General features: G+C 40.3%; 1 protein-coding gene across 5 annotated transcripts in view; it reads right to left on the reverse strand.

Moving 5' to 3' along the window:
- Window positions 1-26,582, reverse strand: part of MAP3K20 (mitogen-activated protein kinase kinase kinase 20) — a 166,716-nt gene that overhangs the window by 126,004 nt on the left and 14,130 nt on the right. The window lies entirely within an intron of this gene.

Here is a 26,582-nt window from a genome sequence, read left to right on the forward strand (position 1 = left end):
TCTGTGTGATGTTAGTACCAACTAAAAGTAGACATCTGCAGCCCCAAGCAGGGATCATACCCAAGAAACAGCCTTTTAAGAAAAAAATTTATTTCTTGGTTGCTCTGGGTTTTCGTTGCATGAGGGGTTCTCTTGTTGCAGAGCACAGGCTCTAGAGAGAGTGGACTCAGTAGCTCTGGCATGCGGGCTTGGCTGCCCTGTGGTATATAGGATCTTAGTTCCCTGACCAAGGACTGAACCCACGTCCCTGGCACTGGAAGGTAGATTCTCAACCACTGAACTACCAAGGAAGCCCCAGAAACAGCTTTTAGGGAAAATCCTCCCAGTGGTAAGAACCTGGCTAGTACATCTAGTGACCCACTTTGTCTGGAATGAGAGATGGCCTGAGGTAGTATCCATTTATACTAACTCATGGATTATTACAATTTGTCTGAATGATCAAGGACTTGAAAGTAACAGGATTAGAAGACAGATGACAAAGAATCTGGGGTAAGAGGTATGTGGATAAATGTCTAAGATCGGGCACAGACTGTGTCCCACATGAATGCTTACCAAAGAGTACCCGCCACAGATGAGGTGTTCAATAATCAGATGAACAGATTATATATTCTGTAGACATCATTCAGCCTCTTTCCCAGTCACTACAATGCTAGCTTGATGGGTCCATGAACCAAGTGACGATGGTGGTGGGGATGGAGACTTAGCAATACAGACTTCTGCTTATCAAGGTGGAGCAGTCTGTTGCTCCTGCAAGGAACAGTAATGACTGTAATGTTTCTGCCAGCATCTCCATCAGCTGCTTCATGGCATGCCTTGCTGCTACTGCTGCTGCTACGTCACTTCAGTCGTGTCCGACTCTGTGCAACCCCATAGACAGTAGCCCACCAGGCTCCCCCGTCCCTGGGATTCTCCAGGCAAGAACACTGGAGTGGGTTGCCATTTCCTTCTCCAATGCATGAAAGTGAAAAGTCAAAGTGAAGTCACTCAGTCATGTCCGACCCCTAGCGACCCCATGGACTGCAGCCCACCAGGCTCCTCCACCCATGGGATTTTCCAGGCAAGAGTATTGGAGTGGGGTGCCATTGCCTTCTCTGACGGCATGCCTTATTCACCACTATTTCATTCCCTTTACTACATCTCACCACTTCTGATGAAGGAAACCACTTTTTAGCAAAGGAAGTGCAGCAATGGGCTCATCCCCATGGAATTAACTAGTCTCACCACATACCCCTTCTCTCAGAAGCAGAGATTCCAGCCAGAAAGTGGAACGACTTACTGAAGTCTCAGCAGTGTCACCAGTTGAGAGACAATATCCTAAAAGCATTTCTGACTTATAGGATGAAGTATACGTTTTGAATCAGAGACCACCGTCTCCTGTATAATAGAATACACGGATCTGGAATAGAGAGGTAGGAGTGACTCCTGTCACTATTATACCTAATAATCCCCTCAGAGGATTTTTTTAAACATGTTTTTATTTATTTTTCTCCATGCCCAGCAGGATATGGCATCTTAGTTCCCTGACCAGGGAGCAAACGGGCACCTCCTACATTGTAAGTGCAGAGTCTTAACCACTGGACGACCAGGGAAGTCCCCACTCAGAGAGTTTGTGCTCCCTACCCCAAATTTGAGCTCCGCTGGTTTGGAAGTCTTAGTCCCAGGGGATGAAATTTTCCCACTAGGGGACACATAATAAATATTCTACTAAATTGGCTATTTGCCACTTGGCTATTTGAGGGTTTTTTAATGCCACTGAATCAACAAGCATAGAAAGAGGTTCCTCTGCTGATGGGAGTAATTGATCCCAATTACCAAAAAAAGATTTAGGTTGTTGCTAAACAGTAGGAGCAAAGAACTCTGTCTGAAACTCAGGGGTTTCTATGAGATGACTCCTAACACTTCCATGCTCAATAACAAAAGTTAATGAAATACCATGACAACCAGTAACAGGCAGGACTACTGACGACTGAGAACCTTCAGAAATGAAGGATCAGGCCACCCCACCAAGCAAAGACCTCTGACCAGCTGAGGTTTTGGCTGAGGGAAAAAGGAAATATGGAATGAGCAGTGGAAGAAGGAAGACAGAAATCATGACTAGTTACAGAAATGAGGATTGTAAATGAGGATAGGAGCTTTGTTTATTTTTCCCTTTGTTTGATATCTGTATATTTATACCTGTATAATATACATACACTTACTTGTATATATTAATCATTTCTTTTTATCTCTTTTTCTTCTTTTTATTTTTCCCTAGCTTTATGGAGGTGTGATTGACAAATAAAAATTGCATATATTTAAGGTGTACAAGCTGAGCACCGAAGAACTGATGCTTTTGAATTGTGGTGTTAGAGAAGACTCCTGAGAGTCCCTTGGACTGCAAGGAGATCCAACCAGCCCATTCTAAAGGAGATCAGTCCTGGGTGTTCTTTGGAAGGAATGATGCTGAAGCTGAAACTCCAGTTCTTTGGCCACCTCATGCAAAGAGTTGACTCATTGGAAAAGACTCTGATGCTGGGAGGGATTGGGGGCAGAAGGAGAAGGGGACGGCAGAGGATGAGATGGCTGGATGGTATCACTGACTCGATGGACGTGAGTCTGGGTGAACTCCGGGAGTTGGTGATGGACAGGGAGGCCTGGCGTGCTGCGATTCATTGGGTCGCAAAGAGTTGGACACAACTGAGTGACTTAACTGAACATGTTTTGATTTATGTATACATTATAAAATGATTACCACAATCATGCTAATTAATACATTAAACAACTCATGTAGTTATCTTTTTGTATTGTCTGATGAGAACACTTGAGATCTACTCTCTTAGCAAATTCTACACTATTATTAATGTCACCATGCGTTACTTTAGGTCTCCAGGACTTAATTCATCTTGACTAAAGGTATGTACCTTACACACAACTTCTTTATCCACTCATCCATCAATGGACACTTGGGTTGCTTCTATATCTTAGCTACTATAAACAATGCTGCAATGAATATGTGAGTGCATATATCAAGACAGTGATTTTATTTCTTTTGGATATATATCCAGAGGTGGGATTGCTGGGTCATATGGTAGTTCTAGTTTTAATTTTTTGAGGATCCCTCCCCCATAACTGTTTTCCATAGAGGCTGCACTCATTTACATTCTCACCAACAGCGTACAAGGGTTCCCTTTTCTCCACATCCTTGTCAGCACTTGTTATCTTTTGACTTTTTGATTTCAGCCACCCTAACAGGTGTGAGATGATATCTCATTGAGGTTTTGATTTGCATTTCCCTGAGGATTAGTGATGGTGAGCATCTTTTAATATACGTGCTGGGTATTTTTATGTCTTCTCGGAAATAATGTCTACTTCCCCCATGTTTTACACACAAGTTTTAGGGGTTAAGCTTATGATTTTGTCTTTTGGTAAAAGAGTATTCGGAGAGATTACAATGGAATCTGAGGAGAAATTAATAGTCAGCAATGGATGACTTTTGGGACGATACGTCTCCTTATTTTGGGGAAAGGGTGAAAACGTATTCATTTGTAAAAAGGACACATGTTCTTTAATGGTAAAAGCATAGCTGTTTCATTATTATGAAAAAAGTGAAAGTGAAAGTCGCTCAGTCGTGTCCAACTCTTTGCAACCCCATGGACTCTACAGTCCAAGGAATTCTCCAGGCCAGAATACTGGAGTAGGTAGCTATTTCCTTCTCCAGGGGATCTTCCCAACCCAGGGATCAAACCCAGGTCTCTCGCATTGCAGGTGGATTCTTTACCAGCTAAGCCACAAGGGAAGCCCAAGAATCCTGAAGTGGGTAGCCTATTGCTTCTCCAGCGGATCTTCCCGACCCAGGTTGCAGGTGGATTCTTTACCAACTGAATTATATAGAAGTTCAAATGTGCATGGAGGTTGTACATAAAAGCTGAGTAGCCAAAGGGGCAAACTGTGCTAGTTACTGATCAGGTGCCTCTCAGAACCATATCTGTTGCTTTGTCCTGCCTAGGATGCAGGAGATAGACCCTATAAACATTTCTATTTTGCCAGCTGGCAGAGTGCTAGGCGGTCAGTCACGGGCACGAGAGGGTCACTGTAGGACATGGCAGAGGAGAGGACGCCCCTTCGTCTCTGCTGTGTGATTCCCGCCCCAGTGGCTGCAGTCGCCAGCAGTGTACGCGACGCCCAGTGTCACTCACCCTCAAGTGCACTGTTGGCACCTCAGTGGCCCAGCTTCAACCTGCCAGCTCCCCGGCAGGTGGCTTCTTACATGCTGGCCGTGGGACTCCTGAGAACCTCACTGGAACCCCAGCAAATGGCTTCCTGTGAACCAGCTCCACACCCTAGCAAACCCCTCCACCAGCCAGGTGCAGCTACGTGCTCTCCACTGAGGTCTAAATTTCTCTAAGTCTGTTCCTTCCTTTGGTGTTCTCCTTAGGTTCAGAGGGGATAGCTGCTCCCTACCTTTGCCACTCCCATATTCTTTAGAGACTTTTACTAGTTAATAGTGTTGACCATGCTGGTTAGTAATTTTAATGTTGAGTCTTCACTGTTCAAATTACTGGTGTGGTTTTTGTTTCCTGATTGGACCCTGACTGATAATCTACTGTTTTGTACTGAGGCATCTCTTATATCATGGTATTACTCATTGGGCAGGACTTACTAACCTTACCAATGGAATGCTTTTCAAACTTAATTACCATTATTTTGATAATATGTTAAGTAAATAACAGGAAGCAATTGCAATTTCTTGAATTAAAGAAGACGAGTTTGAAATCAAGCCCTATATAGACAACGATGTAGATGCAAAAAATGATGCTGAACGGACACAACCACTACCAACTTCTAAGTCAACCCTTGCCATTAAGGACTTCCTCCCCTTTAAAGAGTCTGGTCTCTGTCAAACACAATCTTCATTCCTTGCTGCTGCTAAGTCGCTTCAGTCGTGTCCGACTCTGTGCGACTCTGTACACGGCAGCCCACCAGGCTCCTGCGTCCATGGGATTCTCCAGGCAAGAGTACTGGAGTGGGTTGCCATTGCCTTCTCCAATGCATGAAAGTGAAAAGTCAAAGTGAAGTCGCTCAGTCGTGTCCGACTCTTAGCAACCCCATGGACTGCAGCCTACCAGGCTACCAGGCGTCCATGGGATTCTCCAGGCAAGAATACTGGAGTGGGTTGCCATTGCTTTATACTGTAAAATCACTGATTTCACAAGAACAAGGTCTTGTGAAAACTTAAGGGGGAAAGCATGTGGGTGTATTTGTGTGTATGTGTATATGTTTACGGCTCCTGCGTATTCACAGAGATCAAAATAATACAGTCAAGCCAAGGAACCAACACATACCATATTTATAGGTTACTTTCTTGCTGCTTTTCTAATGTGCTTCCCTGCCACAAACTCATAACATGGAGCCAAGAATCTGGAAATAATTTCAGAAAATTAACAAGTCCATAAAACTCTGTGGTTTCCCCCAACCAGATTTGTTAGTGTTACTGACTAATAACAGATCTCACTCTTTTGGGCACATGAATTTAAAGAAAGATTTTTATCTCCTTAAACGTAAACAATACGATTAACTAAGAAATTTTCTGACTTGATTAGAAGAAAATGGAGTTATAAGAAAAAAGAGATGAAATATAATTAATCTTAAGGTCAAATACATGGCTAGATTTCTCCATTTGTAAAACAACGGGAACAAAAATAGTTGGCTTCAGATAATATGCTTTCAGGTCCCAACGTTTCTGAGTCTAACTGTAGAAAGCAGAGAAAACCCCTTGGGGTGGGTCTCCTGCCATGGCCAGAGATTTAGATGGCATACTCTTGTCGCATCTTTCCACTGACCACTCCCCAAGCACCCACCACCCCCTTCTCACCCTCTTACCCTCGACAAATGCAGGTATTTTGCTCTAACTGAACAGAGAAGGCATTTATATATAACGTAGATGTTTCTCTGATATACCTCAGGGGAGAGGGTCTCTGGTATTAGACAATAAAGGGGAGTAACAAAAATTCCCATAGCCAAAAGTGACTTATGCCTGTTTGCTTCGTTCAGGGGCATTTTCTAGATGAGCACTCCTTTAATCTATCCTAACATCTGTTCTATCCTGCATTGTGTAACCTTGGAAATTATTAATCAGTTCTTGTGCAATTAAGGATAGTGAGGCTACACTACCATGTGTAAAATAGATAGCCAGTGGGAAGCTGCTGGGTTACACACGGAGCTCAGCTAGGTGCTCTGTGATGACCTAGAGGCTGGGACAGGGGTGAGGTGGGATGCAGGGAGGCTCAAGAGGGAGGGGATGTGAGTATGCATGTATAGCTGATCCACTCTGCTGCACAGCAGAAATTAACACAACATGGTAAAGCAATTATACTCCAAAAAAGAAAAGCATGTTGAAGTTATAATTTTATTGTAAAAAATAAAATTTTGTTAAGTAAAAACTTTATTAAGAAAATAAATAGCAAAATAGTTGAAGCATATAAGAACCCTGGTGTTATTTTCATTTATGGGTAAATCATCAAGGAGCCAATTCATATAAAATTTTATCTTTTTATTGTCACAAACCATCATTTTTTTAAAAACTTTCTTATCAATAAAACAATTAAATATATCAATGCATTCAACACTCTTTATATTTTGGGGGAAACTTCCAAAAGAAGTAGGAGTGGGAGAAGCCTTTAAATGGAATGGAAATGTCTGCAAATATAATATTCTACTATGCATGACATGTTACATGTTTTATTTCTTTTGTTATCATAAAAGCAAAGAAGTAAAAACAAGAGGAATATGCACAGCTTGATTATTCCAGAATCTCCAAAGGAAAAAAAAATTTTTTTTCCAGAGTAGTCTTAGAGACATAGAGACAATGAGGACAAGAGAGAGAACTTCATGTGGAAAAAGAAAATGGAAAAGAGTCAGCGAGTGATCTTTTCATTATCATTGTTCTTGGGTTTTGTCTCATTCTTCTATTGCCACATAGGACAGAAACAAAAGAGCCACTCCGTTAACACTTCGTCACATTAAAATAATCATCCATGTCTATAGTTCAGGGAAATGAATGGAGATAAGGAAGACATTGCTATCAAATCAGAAATAATTCAGGAAATACGATATTTGTACTTTGCTAAGCTGCTGCTGCTGCTGCTAAGTCGGTTTCAGTTCAGTCGCTCAGTCATGTCCGACTCTTTGCGACCCCATGAAATGCATCACGCCAGGCCTCCCTGTCCATCACCAACTCCCGGAGCTCACTCAGACTCATGTCCATCGAGTCAGTGATGCCATCCAGCCATCTCATCCTCTGTCGTCCCCTCCTCCTCCTGCCGCCAATCCCTCCCAGCATCAGAGTCTTTTCCAATGAGTCAACTCTTCGCATGAGGTGGCCAAAGTACTGAAGTTTCAGCTTTAGCATCACGCCTTCAAAGAAATCCCCGGGCTGATCTCTTTCAGAATGGACTGGTTGGATCTCCTTGCAGTCCAAGGGACTCTCAAGAGTCTTCTCCAACACCACAGTTCAAAGGCATCAATTCTTTGGCGCTCAGCCTTCTTCACAGTCCAACTCTCACATCCATACATGACCACAGGAAAAACCATAGCCTTGACTAGATGGACCTTTGTTGGCAAAGTAATGTCTCTGCTTTTGAATATGCTATCTAGGTTGGTCATAACTTTCCTTCCAAGGAGTAAGCGTCTTTTAATTTCATGGCTGCAGTCACCATCTGCAGTGATTTTGGAGCCCAGAAAAATAAAGTCTGACACTGTTTCCACTGTTTCCCCATCTATTTCCCATGAAGTGATGGGACCAGATGCCATGATCTTCGTTTTCTGAATGTTGAGCGTTAAGCCAACTTTTTCACTCTCCACTTTCACTTTCATCAAGAGGCTTTTTAGTGCCTCTTCACTTTCTGCCATAAGGGTGGTGTCATCTACATATCTGAGGTTATTGATATTTCTCCCAGCAATCTTGATTCCAGCTTGTGCTTCTTCCAGTCCAGCGTTTCTCATGATGTACTCTGCATATAAGTTAAATAAACAGGGTGACAATATACAGCCTTGACGTACTCCTTTTCCTATTTGGAACCAGTCTGTTGTTCCATGTCCAGTTCTAACTGCTGCTTCCTGACCTGCATACAAATTTCTCAAGAGGCAGATCAGGTGGTCTGGTATTCTCATCTCTTGAAGAATTTTCCACAGTTTATTGTGATCCACACAGTCAAAGGCTTTGGCATAGTCAATAAAACAGAAATAGATGCTTTTTTGGAACTCTCTTGCTTTTTCCAAGATCCAACATCTTCTTAATGTTGGCAATTTGATCTCTGGTTCCTCTGCCTTTTCTAAAACCAGCTTGAACATGAGGAAGTTCACGGTTCACGTATTGCTGAAGCCTGGCTTAGAGAATTTTGAGCATTACTTTACTAGCATGTGAGATGAGTGCAATTGTGCAGTAGTTTGAGCATTCTTTGGCATTGGCTTTCTTTGGGATTGGAATGAAAACTGACCTTTTCCAGTCCTGTGGCCACTGCTGAGTTTTCCAAATTTGCTGGCATATTGAGTGCAGCACTTTCACAGCATCATCTTTCAGGATTTGAAATAGCTCAACTGGAATTCCATCACCTCCACTAGCTTTGTTCGTAGTGATGCTTTCTAAGGCCCACTTGACTTCACATTCCAGGATGTCTGGCTCTAGGTCAGTGATCACACCATAGTGATTATCTGGGTTGTGAAGATCTTTTTTGTACAGTTCTTCTGTGTATTCTTGCCATCTCTTCTTAATATCTTCTGCTTCTGTTAGGTCCATACCATTTCTGTCCTTTATCGAGCCCATCTTTGCATGAAATGTTCCCTTGGTATCTCTAATTTTCTTGAAGAGCTGTCTAGTCTTTCCCATTCTGTTGTTTTCCTCTATTTCTTTGTCGGTTTAGTTGTGTCCAACTCTGTGCGACGGCAGCCCACCAGGCTCCCCCGTCCCTGGGATTCTCCAGGCAAGAACACTGGAGTGGGGTGCCATTGCCTTCTCCACTTTGCAAAGCTACTTCTTGCTTAAACATACATTTTAGTGCGTGTCTTTTACATTTTGTGGTTCTTAAAAAAGTATTTATTTTTACTTATTTATTTGGCTGCACCTGGTCTCAGCTGCAGGATGTGGAAACTTCAGACACTTCTTTGGGGTATGTGGGATCTTTAGTTGCAGGATGTGGAATCTAGATTCCTGACCAGGGATTGAATCTGAGCCCCCTTCACTAGGAGTGCGGAGTCTTAGTTGCTGGACCACCAGGGAAGTTCCTACATTTTGCGTTTCTGTATCGGTGCTTTCCATTTTTGTTTTATAAGTCCATTTCAAGAACAGAGTTCAGTATGGTTTATTAGGAAAAAAATAAATGAGGAAGTTGAAAAATTTATGAGAACTTATCCCTTCTCCATAACAGGAACTCTTTGCATTCTTAAGAGATTCAGCTTAACATTCCTTAGTCCTTCAAGATACACTTCACAGATAAATTTTTTAGAAGACCAATTATTTTCTGTATTGATTGCATTGTTAAATACTATTGAAAATTGCACCTTAGTAAGTGAGACATAATTATAAAATTATAATAGTGATCTTTACTAAATCTGCTGGAATTAGCACTCCCATATGAGCCTTGCCATCGTCAAGGAAGTCATCAGTGGCACGACTCAACAACAGGGACCAGCTTGCTTCTTGTTCAAGGAAGCTAGAAATCTGGATTTTCACATAAAATCATCTAAGTTTTAAATGTTGACAATAAACTTTTTAAAATTAAAGTACTGTGTGTATCAAACACAGAATATCTGCAGCACAGAAACAGCCATGAACTACCAGTTGGTAACATGTTTAATAAATAACCTTGATGGACTAGCACACAGCTGTACACAGTGAAGCCGCCCTCTGCACCTCCCCAGCTCCCTCCACTCCTTTAAATTAGATTACCATCTGCAGACGCTGCAGTTTGCAGCCCTGATTTAAAACTACAGGCCTTCCTTGCAATTCTCATTACTTGGGTTCCTCAGTGTTGTAAACATTTGTCCTCTGATGGAAGGTTTAATTTTTGACACAGTCAAATTATTAAAACTAAACCTGCGAATACATATGTTAATATCATTTGCCCATTGAGGAAATAGTGAGCACAGAGCAAGGTGATGCACAGATGCACAAAGCCATTGTCTTCGAGGAATAGGTCAAGGAGATAAGAACAAAGAGGTGAACACTGAAATAAATGCAGTGGGAAACCTGCAGGCCAAGAGGCAAGTGAATCCAGAATGGAGTGCTGCGTTTGGAGAATAAAGGCTAGATGCATGATAAGGATGAAGAAAAGCAGAGCAGCTGGAAGACTGGGTTAAGTAAATTATGGGCAGAGAAGCGAAACTCAGGTTTGCTGTTTTGAAGGTAGAGAAGTTCTAGGCTACGAGGTTTTACCCATAAGTGGCTGAAGGAAGTGGAGCTACAAGTCATGTAAGTGGTAGTGACAGAGGTCTGCAGTTGGCTCAGGGGTCCTTAAAGTGGGTGCCAAATTCACTCAGGAGGGTTGACGGGCGAGGCCAGGACAGAAAACAGTAAGTGAGGCAGGCACTGAAATCAAGGAAGACAGGGCTGTGTGCGAGATGAAGTGGCTTAAGTGAGTCAGTGACGGGGCTGATAAAAGCAAAAGCAGGCTGATTTTCTTACATGGCTTAGAGACTGATACAGTCAGAGAGGACACCACCTTCTTTGATTTATAAGTTGTATAAAAAAAGGACTTTGTTTCTTTTGAAAGTTAAAAGGTTATTAATTTTCTTTCTCATGCCTTACTTATTACTGAATCAAATTAATATCTTAAAAGGAAGCAGATTACCAAACATTCCTTTAGAGGAGACAAATACATCACATCATACCCCACCCCACCTGTCTCCTCGACTAGATTTCCTAATACAAGAGGATAAGAGAGAGATTTGCTGGATCAAATGACTAAAACTGAAAGGTAGTTTTCATTAAGGAAAGAACCTCTAAAGTGTGCTTCTGAAAATGTACTATAGAAGCATCTTATGAACACAGACTATTCCTAGGTGAGTTGAAAGAATGTATGGATGGGCCTGAAAAGAAAAATGGAGGACAGGTTTTTGTCTGTAGACACCAAGGGCGGCACCCTCCCCACACGTCTGGCTCTGAGGGCTCTTATCTGAGGCTGACAGGGTCACAGGAGAGTCTGTCTCTTTTCTAAACTCTTCTCTGAATGGAAGAGTTAATGGAGAATCAGCCTCCTTTCCTTGCAGGCCCTGCTAAGATAAACAGGTGTGAAATGTTTTTCTCTGTTTATATACAGTTCTCAAAAAGGAAAATCTCGTCCTCACTCATTCTGACAAATGGCTGTGGGTAAACATTCCAGAACATTTATGCATTTGCTAAAACAAAAAGATTAAAAAAAAAAATCCACCATAATAAAGGAAAAGACACATTTCAGATGCCACCCAAGTTCTGGTTCTGTGTTCTTTACACGCTTTCACCTACAGAACTCATACAGATTTCTTCCCCTTATAATTATGAACTCTGGAGCAAGTTAGAAACAAAGGAAATATTCTAAAGCCCTATTGGTTAGTAACCACATGTTCTATTTGTCTTCCTAAAGAATACTAAAAGATTAAGATGGCAAGTCCAGATAAATGTACATTTAACTTAAAATGTCTGCAGTGTTTCTTTGTCTATCAACTAAGAGCTGGAGAGACTCCTAAGTAGAATTCATGTTTACTTTATACCACGTGTATGCAGAACTTCATGACAGCAAAGAAATCAAGGGAAAAAAGTTAATATAAACAGAAAGATTAAAACTGGGGACCATTGGGAATTCCCTGGCAGTCCAGGGATTAAGACTCTGTGGTTTCACTGCCAAGGGCCTAGTTTGATCCCTGGTCTGGGAACTAAGGGGGCTTCCCAGGTGGCACAATGTTAAAGAACCCGCCTGCCATTGCAGGAGAAGCAAGATACACAGGTTCAATCCCTGGGTCGGGAAGATCCACTGGAGAAGGGAATGGCAACCTCCTCTAGAATTCTTGCCTGACCAACCCTATGGACAGGGAAGCTTGGCAGGCTACAGTTCATGGGGTCACAAAGAGTTGGACACAACTGAGCAACTGAGCACAGCACAGGACAACACTGGGAACTAAGATCCCACAAACCATGCAGCACATGAAAAAAAACTACCGTCCGCGTGCCATCAGTGATACTCCAGCGGAGCTGAAGCGGAAAACATCAAAAGCATATGAGTATACTTTCAAGGTACTCCGCGTGATCTAAAACTAAACGGGGGTGAATCACCCACGTGTACAAAGCTGACAAATCACAGAGGTGTTTTCCCTGTCTCCATGCTATTAGTTCTGTTTGGTTTTTTTTCTGATTATACAAGTATGCTTATATATGCTCACTGTTTCCCATTTTTTGTGGCCATATACAACTCTTAACACATATGGTCATAGTTTAGCTGCTAAGTCATGTCTGACTTTTGCCCTATGGACTGTAGCTCACCAGGCTCCTCTGTCCATAGAATTCTCCAGGCAAGAATACTGGAGTGGTTGCCATTTTCTTCTCCAGGGGATCTTCCCGACCTAGGGGTCTAACGCTGGTCTCCTGCACTGCAGGTGGTCTCTTGCATCGCAGGCCAATTCTTTACCAAAGCCCTTAACACACACATGTGCCCTTTCCCAATCGTTTCCTTAGAACAAATTCTTAAAAGTGATGGATCAAATGGCATTTGAAGCCCTTAACACATATGCGTGTGCCCTTTTCCAACCATTTCCTTAGAACAAATTCTTAAAAGAGATAGATCAAATGGCATTTCATTTAAAGACTTTTGGCAGTCTCCTAAACTGCCCTCCAGCAGGTGATGTCGTCTCAGACTTCCATGCAAAGTCGAAGCTTCCCTAAACTCTCTCTCACCTTCTGACGGGAGCTGGCTGTCTTCTGCACCCCTCCCCATGGTAGCTACTGGCTCTTTCAGCACTTGCTCCTTGGGGCAAGAGGGGAGCAAGGCGTCCTCCCGGCTCCTCATGACTGCTTCCGGACAGCGCTCCCTCCCATCGCTAAAAGCTGAATCTGTCATTAGATAGCATCATCCACTATCCTTTCCAGTTGTCAGCATACACTGACTCCAGACAGCGCTCCTTCATTGCCTGATGATTTCAGCTCCTAGCTCACTGCCATTTTCTCCAATTACAATTCCTGTCTCATAGGCTAGGAATGCTTACGTGCACATAAACGACTCTCAGACACTTGTCCTCTCAAGTCCTTGAACTCAGCTGCAACAATCTAATCCTTCATCACACCTCAGTGGTGCATTCCTTTGGTCACACCCTAGACCCTGCATGACCAGTAACTTCATCCTCTGTAATCCGATATCCACCCATCCCACTCTTAGATTTCCCTCTCCTTTCTTCCAGTACCTGGCCTATACCTTTTCATGCCACTCCCTTCCCAGAGGGGCTTCCCAGGTGGCACAAGTGGTAAAGGACCCACCTCCCAATGCAGGAGACATAAGAAACATGGGTTCGATCCCTGGGTCAGGAAGATCCCCTGGAGGAGGGCATGGCAACCCACACCAGTACTCTTGCCTGGAAAATCCTGTGGACAGAGGAGCGTGGTGGGCTGCAGTCCATAGGGTTGCAAAGAGTCAGATATGACTGAAGCAACTTAGCACGCATGCCCTTCCCAGAGGTCTTCCTTCCCCTCTTCCCCTCACTTAAATTCCAAGACAATTCACAGAATCCTTCCCTTAGATCCATCGTCAACTCCTTTATTCTGTTTTTACTTCACTGTACTCAGGAAAACTGCAACCCTGAATAAATTCCATGCTTTATCTACTCCACTCCTGTACCTGTAGAGCTGAATATGGCTGCAGAAAACATACACCCTTATCGCTGCTCAGTAACCAACAATATTTCTCCAGTTCAGTTGTTCTCAAATTTTTGGCATATAGACACTAACTGTTCAACAGCACCATCTGTTGAAAATATGATCCATTCATCTTCTCATCCTCATCTGAATTGCCGTGGGACCGCTGTCAAAAAGCTACTGACCAAATATGTATGGGTCTATGTCTAGACTCTCTGTTCTGCCTTGATGATCCATCCATACATCTTGATACCATATAATGTGGATAAGTGTAGCCTTATAGTAAGTACTGATATAAAGAAGTAGTATAAGTCCTCTAACATTGTCCTCTTTTCCAAAATTGTTCTGGCTCTTCCAGGCCCTTCACATTTCCATATATGTTTTACCATCTGCTTATCAATTTCTACAAAAAGCTGGCTGGTGTTATGATTGGGATTGTACTGAATATACAAATCAATTTCAGGAGAACTGACATCTTGATAACATATATTCTAACCTATAAACATAGCATCTCTCTCCATTTATTACATCTTCTCTCATTCCTCTCAGCAATGTTTTATAGTTTTCAGCATAAAGACACTGCACAATTCTTTTGTTAAATGTATCCCTTAGCATTTCATTTATTTTTTTATAAAAACTTTATATTTTAGTTGGGGTACATATATAAAACTTACTATTTTAATCATTTTAAGTGTACGATGCATTAAGTGCAGCCACACTGTTGTGCAATCACCATTAGTCAATCTCCAGAATTTATCATCCTGAATAGAAACTCTGTACCAACTAAACAATTCCCCGTTCTCCACAGCTGCTATTAAAGGTAAGCACGACTCTACTTTCTGTATCTGAGTTTGCCTAGTTTAAGCATCTCATGTAAGTAAAAATCACACAACATTTGTCCTTTTGTGTTTGGCTTATTTCACACAATTCATCCATGTTGTAGCATGTATCAGAATCACGCTCCTTTTAAAGAAATGAGGAGTGTCATTTCAATTAATTATACACGGTATTTTGTTTACCCATTCACCTGTCAATGGACATTTGGGTTATTTCCAACTGTTTCATATTTTTATTGCATTGTATATAGTATTGTTTAGATGGTAAATTCCTTCCCTAGTTCACTGCCAGTGTCAAAAAGGAACTCTTTATCTGCTCTCACAAACCTGCTCCACCCATGATCTTGCCCAGCTCCCAAGATGGCAAATAAATCTTTCCATCGCCTTGGTGCAAAACCTGTGAGACTTCTTGACTCTGCTTTCACATAGCATGTCCAATGAGTGAGCAAATCTGGCTAGAACTACCTCTAAAATACCCCTCAAATGCAACTTCTTTCTGCTTCCAATGCAACCTCCCTGGGCCCAAAACAGCCACAAACATCTCTTTGTCTGGATTATAACCCCAACCGGTCTTTCTGTCCCTGCCTCTGCCCCATATAGTCTTAACAAAGTATCCACAGTGGCCATATCAAAACATTAGTCTTTTCACTTCTGTACTCCAAAGCACTGGTTGCTCACCAATTCCTCCTAACTGGAATCAGAAGCTCTTACAATTGCCTACAGGCCCTATCTTGTTTGGCCTTTTTACCTCTCCGGCCCCATTTCCTGTTTCTTCCTCTTACTTACTCCACCCCAGGCAGCACGGCCTCCCTGCTATTACCCAACTACCAGGCACGCTCCCACCTGGCATCTGCGTGTTCCCTACGCCTGGACTATTTTATTTCCATGTAAGTATATGGCTCCCTTTCTTACTTCAAGCGTTTACTCAAAGACCACCTTCCCAAGTAGGCCTACCCAGATCAGCCCCTATAAACTGGCAACATTAGCGCCCTGCTGGCGCTCCTGATTCCCCTTACTCTGCTCTATGTTTTTCTTTACTTTTTAGATATAAATTTTTTACTTTGGAACAATTTTAGATTTATAGGAAAGTTAAGAAGATAAGGCAGATCATTCTTCTCACCCTGTCTCCCCTAATTTCAACATGCTGCATCACCAGGGAACATTAATGAGAACTAAGAAACCATTACTGGTATGTTACTATTAACTAAACTCCAGACTTCATCTGGATTTCACCATTTTTTACACTGATGTCTTTTTTTCTTTCCTGTTCCAGAATCCATTTCAGGATTCTAGACATTATGTTTGGTCATCATGCCTCAGTCTCCTTTGGACTGTGAGAGTTTCTTGGTCTTTGTTTCTCAAGATCTTAATAACGCTGAAGGGTAATGGCCAGGTACTTTATAGAATGTCCATCAATTTGGGTTTATCTGATATTTTCCTCATGACTAGACTGGGGTTATGGGTTTGAAGGGAAGAGGACCAGAGAGATGAAGTAGTTTTCTCATCGTATCTTTTTGGAGACAGGTTACCATGCGACTCAACACTAGTGCTATTAACCCTGATCACGGGGTTAAGGTGATGTTTGCAAGATTTGTCCATTATAAAGTTACTAATTTTTCTTTTTCTATACTCTAGTCTTTGGAAGTGAGTCACTAAGTTCAGCCTATATTTAAGAAGGGTAAAAATCTTTATAGTGTTTTAATATACTCTTTAGTTGGGGATTCTCAGGTGGTGCTAGTGGTAAAGAACCTGCCTGCCAAAGCAGGAGACGAAAAAAACACAGACAGGTTCGATCCCTGGGTCGGGAAGATCCCCTGGAGGAGGGCATGGCAACCCACTCCAGTATTCTTACCTGGAGAATCCGATGAACAGAAGAGACTGGTGGGCTACAGTCCACGGGGTCACAAACAGTTGGGCACAATGAAGCCACTAAGCACGCACATACATCTTAAGACAGACTCTACAACTATAGTTAGAATAATAAAAGCAATTGTTTTCCACTAAAGGAAGCACTGTTCTATACGTTTTAAAAACATAGCGAGTTAAACTGATTTTATTCATTAATTGCTTAATATAATCTGTCTTCAAAAGCAGACCGGCTGTGTAGTCCCCTTCTTGAGCAGAGCCTACATGGACACTCAGCAGACATTTCCATCCTTATCAGTGTAACTGCTGCAATGTAGCTAATTTTACCAAGCGTTATTCTCCTGAATAGTAGTATCAGGGATAGGAGTCATATTGTCAAGTCATTAAGATTCCGATGGTCTCGTTTCATTTAGGACACCTTAATTTTTCTCAGGTCATGAATCATGAACATCTGATATTAACACAGCTAAGAAAAAGCATCTTGGGTTCCTTTCTTGGAAACATGTTAAAAACAACAAACCAGATAAGAACCATGGTCAGGAAAATCCTGCCAAACTGCCATAGAGCAGAACCTTTCATTCAAAGACAAACTAATTTATTAAGAACTCAAAAAATCAGCCAAACATGGAGAAGAAGAGGCAAAGAATGAAGTAGACTAGGGATGCAGGCTGTTCTTTTCTGTAGATTCAGGAAGAGCAAAACTTTTCCGAAAATCTTGCAAAAGAAGAGAAAGCTGAGATGTGATCACAAGGTTTCTTTATTTATTCCCTAAGCATTTCTTAATTATTTATAGTGGGCCGGGTACAATGCAGAGTTTAAAAAAAAAAATCAATCAGATACAGATCCTGTGCTCAAGAGGCAGACACATGAGAGGAAGAGGGTAAGATTTGTTCTGTATGGCCCCAGAGAAAGAGACCACTATGTATGGCTGGAAGTTACATTATAAAGAACTTTCTAAGAATTAAACTGTTCCAAAATTGAAAAGCCTGCATTGCACACGTCATCAGTGGCAACAATCAAACAGAAACTGGTTGTCCTAACCAGGAGCAGGAATCAAGCATGAGTGAAAAAAAATTGATACAATGATCTGTCTTAGGGACTTTCATGTGAGTGACTTCTTGCCTTCACTAGAAAGCAGAGAAGAAAATTCTAGGCATCTTTCTAATACCCAAGTGATACAATTCTATTCTGAAGACAGATCCAATCATGTCAATTTAAAAGCTATCTGAAATATTCACAACTATTTCAGATAGTTTTGTGAATATTTGTGAATATTCACTTGTGAATATTTCAGATAGTTTTAAAATCTCCTCCAATTTCTCAGTTTTTAAAATGTTCTCTCTATATTAGGCTTTGTGTTTCTCAAAAATTAAATTTGTTCTTCATACTATTTTTCTTCTAGCAGCAAAGGCTAAGGTTTGTATAGCACCAGTTAGGATATAACAGCTTTACTGGAACACATTCATTGGTTTGATTTCAGCTCAATACTTAGAACATGGCTGGAGAAAAATTATTAACTGAAATGTTTATTGCCTAGTATACTGAGATCAATAAAAACTTTAATGAAAAGCCGAAATAACTGTTGTAACGATGTTATATATGGCAAATCAAAAATAACCTCCACGGCAAGTAAATACGTAATCTGACAAAATTCTGAAAGAATTTTTAAAAATTTAAATGACTGAGAAGCAAAAATAAGAAGAACGGGGGCTTTTGATTGCAAAAAGAAAGGACTTACATAGTCAAATCAATGATCTGAAATATCATAGCGTGATGTTTGTCTTAATGTAACTGCAATTCACATCACATAGTAAGAAAGTCATTTGTAATTCAGGTAACTTTCTAAAGTCCTCTTGGTCCCAGGAGAAGCCATCCTTGTAGCTTTTCCTCACTGTAAGTTTACCTCTCCGAAAGGTTCGTGTTAGGTTCTGACATATCAGTGGTACCATGCTTACTCATTTAATATACATATTTGTTCAACATGTATCCAATTTTCTGTTTCTCTTTATAGCAGTTCACTTTGGGATGTCTTATAAGCTCCCAGCAACAGAAACATCTCATAGAAAACAGCTGAGTGATAGATAGTTTTTTATATATACCTCTGGAGGGGTGACTGCATAATGATCAAATAAACTGATTCATTATTCCATTATTTAAAATTGCTTATTCTTTAATTCAAAGTGATTTAGGTATGTAGTACAAAATCAAAGCATGGCACAGTGAAATGTTTAAAATTCCCTAAGTGAAAATGGCATGCATGCCAGTCTAAAAAAGGTACCAAAGCAAAGGCATTTATAAAGACAAAGTAATAGCTAAGAGTACTGTTACTATGTAGCTAAATGAGAGTGGTACAGTTGATACAGGGAAAACAGATGTGCTCTATCTTCTCCACAGCTCAAGGAGTAAAGGAAGAAAATGTAGACATATCCATACAGGATGAAAGAGAGGGAGGTCTACAGTGATATGATTTGATCCCAAGTACCAAGGAACAGATACTTGACTCTGAGCAAGGCACAGTGCCAGGTGCTGTGAGACCAGCAAGAAGGGTGCTGTTTATATTAGCCAGGTTTATATCAGCCAAGACTCTCTGAGTCTTGATTTCTGATCTTCCAAATGGAGGTTATGATCTTGTAACGCGACTGTGAAGAGGAAGAGGGAGTGATGGAAAGCCCCTAACCAAGTCACCACTCACAGTGGTAGCTGTACTTGGTACAGCGATGACGAGCAGGATGGTGAGAGCCTCAGTGACTGAGGCAATGGCTTTTCTTGCCCGCAGAGAGTTCCCACCAGAGACGCTGAATACACAGCGTATACACTCCTGCCGTTCCGCACCCACGCTAAACCTTGGCACGGCTCTTTCCTGCAGAGTGTAAATGCAGCCTCTGACCCTTTCTCAACAGAAGTTCTAGGAACCAACAAGTTGAAACTTTTACAAAGCATGACACATGTCTGCTATTCTGACTTTACAGCATGGTTGTAAAGCTACAACAGGCAGTGAACAGTCACCCAAGTCTTCCTTGGTGTCAGGCACTCTTCTAGATACATTAAGTCAACTAATTCTCTCGACAACTCCAGGATGGAGGTATGGTCTTAGCCCCACTTTTCAGATGAGAAGACATGTTCATGTGAAAAGTCAAATGACAGTCCCTTACAGTATTCTAGAGTCACAAGGCAGTTTTATTTACATGTTGGATTAGCACATGAGCATTAATTGGTATAAATTCAAAAGAGAAAAACTATGATTGTAGGACCTGAGAATGTTTCACAGAGAAGGAAGAAATGAAAGCTGAAGAATGAGTAGGACCTGCTCAGGCAGAGAAGACAAAGGTATTACAGGTGAGGGAAAGAATGCGGATGAGGTTACAGAAATGGAAAAGCAGGACAGAACAGGTGGATGGTGGGGTAGAGGTAGTTTCAGGTCAGAAAATTAAAGGCAACGCTGGAAGGTCAGATGAGGACCCAAGTGGAAATGGTTTGGAGTCTGAAGGTGTTTGCCTGAGGTTCCCATCTGTTTGATGTTCCTAAGACTGCCTTGAGTTCATTATGTCCAATGACATTGCCGAGCAGGGCCTGTGCACAGGAGGTTCACCTGAGCATGAACTAAGGGTCTCAAAAGCCTCCAAGAGCAAGAATCCCTCCACCACGAGTTGCACAAGGTGCCTAAAATCGCAAACTGGAGTTAACATACGGATGGCCTGCACCTGGCATGATTGGCTAGGTACACCCTAAAGTTCCAGTGGCATCAGAAACACGTGGGAAGCCTATTACAGCACAGATTGCCAGGCCCCAGGCCCCCGTGACTCGGTAGGTGTGGAGTGCGGTCCAAGAATTTGCATTTGTAACAAATTTCCAAGTGATGCTTAATGCTACTGGTCCAGGGGCCACACTTTGAGAACCACTGACCTAAAAGAATAGACCACAGAATGGGTAAATTCTGATTGGAGACAGAAAAATCCTGCGTGGGGTTATCTTAAATAATAACTCATGAAGGGACTTCTGAGTGAAAAGGAAGAGACTAGTTATGTGAAGATACTGTAACAGATAAGTAAGGCACTAAGAACTGGGGCATCTGAAAACAGCAACTTAAAATCGTAACTCTGGCATCCTTAAGTCCACCCAATTGATGTTTTAAAATACCAAGTGGCAATTCTTGAGCACCATTTTGGACAAATTATCACAGAAACGATACATAACTCAATGGCAGTTTATCAAGTATCCAAGATGTTTAATTTTTGTTTGTATTGGTCCCACCGATACATTGACATGCTGAGAGGATTTACAAAGAAAGTAAATACTGTTATTCTTCTTTATTGTGCTCAGGGATGGGGAAAATAGTAAAACATCATTCCTACAATTAAGTGAATGCAAATAATTAATTCACTAAAATGTCAGCTGAAATGAATGAAATGAAATGAAAGTCACTCAGTTGTGTCCGACTCTTTGCGACCCCATGGACTGTAGCCCCCCAGGCTCCTCCGTCCATGGGATTCTCCAGGCAAGAATACTGGAGTGGGTTGCCATTTCCTTCTCCAGGGGGTCTTCCTGACCCCAGGAATCGAACCCAAGTCTCCCGCATTGCAGGCAGATTCTTTACTGACTGAGCTATGAGGGAAGCCCAAAAAGTCATCTACAGAACTGCAAAGAAGAGGAAAAAGGGTCTCTCAAGAGTTAATAAGATGGCAACAACATTAGCTAGACTTCTATGAATCACAAAATGCTGTTATGTTGATAAAATCTATATAATCAAAGCTCTTATTTTTACTAAAGTTCCTTCTGAGTTCTGTTTCAATTTCTATTGCATTTTCTATCTCACACCAGTATTTCCCCCTTTATATAAAAAGTTACTGAGAGTTCCTGTTCCTATGACCAGTTTTGATATTTTTATCTTTTCTCTCTACCTATAAATATTTACACTGTGGGAAAGTTTTGAATCTTCTATCTGGCTTTCAATATTTCTACAATGGTAAAGGGGCTTCCCAGGTGGCTCAGTGGTAAAGAATCTGCCTGCCAATACAGGAGAAGCAGGTTCCATCTCTGAGTTGGGAAGATCCCCTGGAGGAGGAAATAGCAAACGACTCCAGTATTCTTGTGGAGATAATCCCATGGTCAGAGAATACTGGCAGGCTACTGTCCATGAGGTTGCAAAGAGCTGGACATGACTCAAGTGACTTAGCAAGCACGCGCGCACACAGAAGAGTCAAATTTGGTAGGAAAAAAATTTTTTTTAATAAAGGAAGTGAGGTTTTATAAAAGGAAGGCAATTGAAGAAAGGGTCTCATATTTCAGCTTTTGAGGATTCTGCTTCCTTTTTATTCTTTTGGGGAAGAATGTTTCCTTCAAATCTTATACTTAAATCTGGTTTCCTACTTTGGTTAAATATCAATAGATTACGAATGCTTGCAGGCTTCCATCTCTCAGACAGGAAAAAAGTGCCAGGCACAGACTTGTCTGGTTCACACTGTGAAGATGATGAACCGCTAGTGCAGAGGCTGCTCTCCTCTGGGTCGGGGGTTGGAAAGAGGACACTGGGATCCATGGTGTCTTCCTCTGCCCTCTCCACTCCTTGCTTCAATTTCTGCCTAAGCAGTTTGGTTTGATCTCAGCTCATTTGAGAATTTACCAAAAAGATATAATAATGACTTCTTTTCTTACCTTTGGCATGTAAGCTTAAGATCAAACCATTTTTTCCTAAAACTTTAACAAAAATAAGTAGCACTCTATAAGTAAATCTGCAACTAATAAAAACAAACTAAATTACCACTGAAAATCCTATAGCACTGCTATGAGAAAGCAAGGAGAAGTGAACATTAAACATTTAAAAAGCACATACGGGGACTGGAAAATTTGTGAGTTGTGACCTACTAAAGTGGCTTATAAAAAACTTAATTCACTTGAACATCCTTAGAAAGTGACAAACGTTGTCAGAACTATGACTTTTCTTGAGGGTTTTTTTTTTTCTGTAAATATATGGGTTACACTGTGTTTACATTTGTCAAAACATAGTGATATGTGTGTTTCACTTTATGCAAATTTTATCTCAAAAGATAACAAGCCTGCAAACAAATAATAACTCTGGTAATAATACACACACTAAAATATTTAAAAGCAAACTATTGACATCTGCAACTCATCTTGAAATGCATCAAAATGGACTGATGGATGGAAGAATACACAGACACACATATGATAAAGCAAGAGTTTATGCTAATAACAGATCCTACAGGGTAGACATACAGATGTTCAATTTCACCCTTTCAACTTTTCTTTACATTTGAAAATTTTCATAATAAAATGTTGGGGGGAAAAGAAATATGAAATCAGCATAGAAAAATATGAAAAACAAAGGAAAGTATCATAAAAATACCACACAGACAACATGAAGACACCTGGATGATAGTACCTATGTTATTTTGTAACTTGTTTTTACCACTTAGCGATATGAGTATTTTCCTAGCTTTTTAAGTAGTCTTCCAAATGCAATGGAATTCCATTATACGGATGTAGCATAATTTTCTTCATATTCATTTATGTATAACTGACAAGTAGAACTGTAATATATTTAAAGCATACAACATGATGATTTCAATATACGTAGGTACTGTACAATGTGATATGATTCCCATGATCATGTTAATTGACACAATCATCACCTTTCACATTTTGGGGGGAGGAAGGGTAAGAATGTAGCATAATTAAAAGATAATTTGTTGTGGGACACTTGAATTATTTCCAATTCTTTATTATTTATTTGAGATAAGCAACTTATTAGACCCTTCTTCCTGCGTGTCTCAAATTATTTCCTCAGGGTAAATTCCTCAAAGTAAAATTTCTGGCTCAAAGGAAGGAAACATTTTAAGATTTTTTTATATATTTGCTAAACTTTTCCCCAAAACATATATCAATTTACATATCTAATAGGAGTGTATCACAGCTCATAACTATCCAGATATATGATATTTCAATTGTAATTAAATGCTTCCATAAATAAAAGTTATCTATGACCATTTGTTCTCCCCAAAGGACAAAGGCTCCTTTTTAAACAGTCTACAATAAGCAAACCTGTTAGCCAAATCTAGGTTTCTGAATATCATACTATGGAACTAACTGAGCCTGGAGCATCTTTTCATGCCAATGATGGAGACACATCAAAAGGACATAGGAGCCAACTGAAGGGACTCTTACGTGCTAAATCAGGAACAATTTAAGCATGAAAGTGAATAACAACAGTAGTGAGCTGTAACATTCCAAATTCGAAAAAGAATCCTCAAGTTTACAAGGAAACAATAAAAAAATGGATCAATAAACAATAAATAAATAAATGAATCAATAAACAACTGAAGAAAGGAAGGAAGAAAGGCTCTCATTCATGCTAGAACCTTTTGCTTTCTACACTGTTACTGTCATAATAATACTAGATTCAAACAAGAGTCACCAATGGATGCTAAAGACATTGGGTAATATTTGTTGAGGGAAGGTATTCACATAACCTCAAAGTATCTATCAATATCTTAATAATTAATTATGAAGAGAAAACAGGTATTTTTACTGGGGATAAATTGGGTGAGCCTCTCTTAATCAAAGATTCATAATTAATGTCACCAATAATAGGACAAAATGACATAATAGGTCTTCCATTAAGATAAGCCAAGGACTTGTGTTGTTATATAGCATTCCTACCAAAACTACATAACCTTAAACCAGGCGAGAGGGAAAGGAATCAGATTAACCCCAAATGATGGATATTCTACAAAAACTTCCCAGCACACTTCAAAAATGTCAAGGTTGAAAAAACAAAGAAAGGCAGAGAAGTTGTTGCAGATTAAAACAGACTAAATAGATATATCACTAAATGCAGTATGTGATTCTGGATTAGGAAAAAAAAAAAAATTGCCATAAAAAGCCATTATTGGGACAATAGGAAAAATCTGAAAATAGACTTGTATAATTGGTACTACTGAATCAATGTTAAATTTCCAATAGTTGCATTATAGCTGTGTTCTTCAGAGAAGCTAAAGTATTTAGAGATAAAGGTACATAGCATCTGCAATTTACCCTTATGTTCACTAGAAAATATATAATCAATAATATAGAGAGAGAATCAATACATATATATATAAAATATATAAATCAATAATATAGAGAGAGAAAGCAAATGTTGCACAATGTCAATCAGCTGTGATTCTAGGGGAATGATATGCTACAGTTCATGGTCCCTCCTTGTAGTTTCTCACTAGGTGTAAAGGTTTTTTTAACAATGAAGTTTTACAAGATATGGAAGCAACCTAAGTATCCATCAACAGATGAATGGATAAAGAAGATGTGGTATATATTATATGTACAATGGAACACTACTCAGTCATAGAAAAAAATGAAATTTTTCCATCTGCAGCAACATGGATGGACCTAGAGCTTAGTGAAATGAGTTACACGGTCAAATACTATTGCTATCACTTATAGGTAGAATCTAAAAAACAAAACAAATGGATGAATATTTTAAAAAACTAAGTTGTAAAGAACTACCAAAATTTTAAGTAAATGCCATTTTTCTTTTTTTCCTAAATCAGAAAAGTAATATATACTCACTAAACTCGGTTCAGTTCAGTTCAGTTCAGTCGCTCAGTCGTGTCCGACTCTTTGCGACCCCATGAATTGCTAGAGGTCTACAAATAAAAGTTCCTCTATATGCCCACATAAGCAGAATTAAAGAGTTATATATAAACTTTTTCTACCTTTCATAAAACATATATATATTTAACCAGACATTAGGTCATTCTTAAAGAGTTCCATGAGTGAGCTACAAATATATTATTAAATGTTCCATTGTTTCTAAGATTGATTCGCAAAAATGACCAAGTGACACAGGACTGAATCTATAAATTAGAAAAAATCCAGAGCGTATAACCTTTATCTTATCACTGAGAAAACATCTAGCCACCAAGCCAACACATAGTTCATAAAGTATAACAAACATTTACATAAGAAATGCATATTTCCTTTCCAATAACTGCCAACCCCTAGTCAAAATTATTTACATCTTGAACACACATTAAGTCAGAAAGTGTGGAGACACTTTGCAGTAACTTAGCGTGCGTCTTTATCACTCACAGTCACTGCCTAAACCGAGCCCCAGAGCTGAAACTGAGTTTCTGTTTTTCCGACTTAGAAGTTTATGAGGCATGCTCCTGTGGTTTACTGTAGTCAGCTCCAATTCTGAATGATATGCACTCTAGTTAAATATCTACACAAGAGCAGGATCTGGCAGTTTCCAGTTCCTGCTTTCACTCCTGTGCTTCCCTGTGTCATGTTCCTGGTTCTCTCTCAGACAGTAAAAAATGCTACTGGCTATGGATGGCGGTGGAGTCAATGGGCTGCAATTTCTGTCTTCCTATCAAAATTTGTTTCACGTCTCAAAGTCTTTCTCATATCCAACAATCACATAAGAACACGTTCACTGTACTGAAGTCGTATGATGCTTAAAAATATTAGCATACTTATATACTTCTTGAATATAAATTTGATGGAACCGGTTTATTATCTGTTCTTACCTGGTCAAACTAGAGGTTTCAGAATTAAAAACTAGAGAATAGGGGGTCCGGTCTGGATTTCATCCACCCCTATTGGGGCAGCTGTACATATTTTGCAAAGCTCTATTTCCCAACCTGCAGAATGAGTACAACAATGCCTGCCTATAAAGGGCTCAAGAGTTCACCAGATTAAAAAAAAAAAAAGATAGGTTCAACTCCAGAGTAAGAAATAATTTTATTATTTGGCTACTGTTTAAAAATTTATTGATCAACACATGACTGGGAGAAAACGTTTTCTACGTAGCAGCCTTTTGGTTTGGAGCACACATTAGCTTTAAAAGCTATCACTTCTTAATGCTTTCTACAACCTACAGAGGTATCTTAGTCCTCTGGCTTGGGTTCACAAATCATACACACCACTGCTGGTCACATAGTCACAAAGCAGTGCTGGGAGGGAACGACACAAAGCGCTTTCTATTTTGGCCATTTCGGTTTCCTTTCTGAACC

This window comes from Bubalus bubalis, chromosome 2, assembly GCF_019923935.1.
Source record: "Bubalus bubalis isolate 160015118507 breed Murrah chromosome 2, NDDB_SH_1, whole genome shotgun sequence".
Classification (NCBI taxonomy): Eukaryota; Metazoa; Chordata; class Mammalia; order Artiodactyla; family Bovidae; genus Bubalus; species Bubalus bubalis.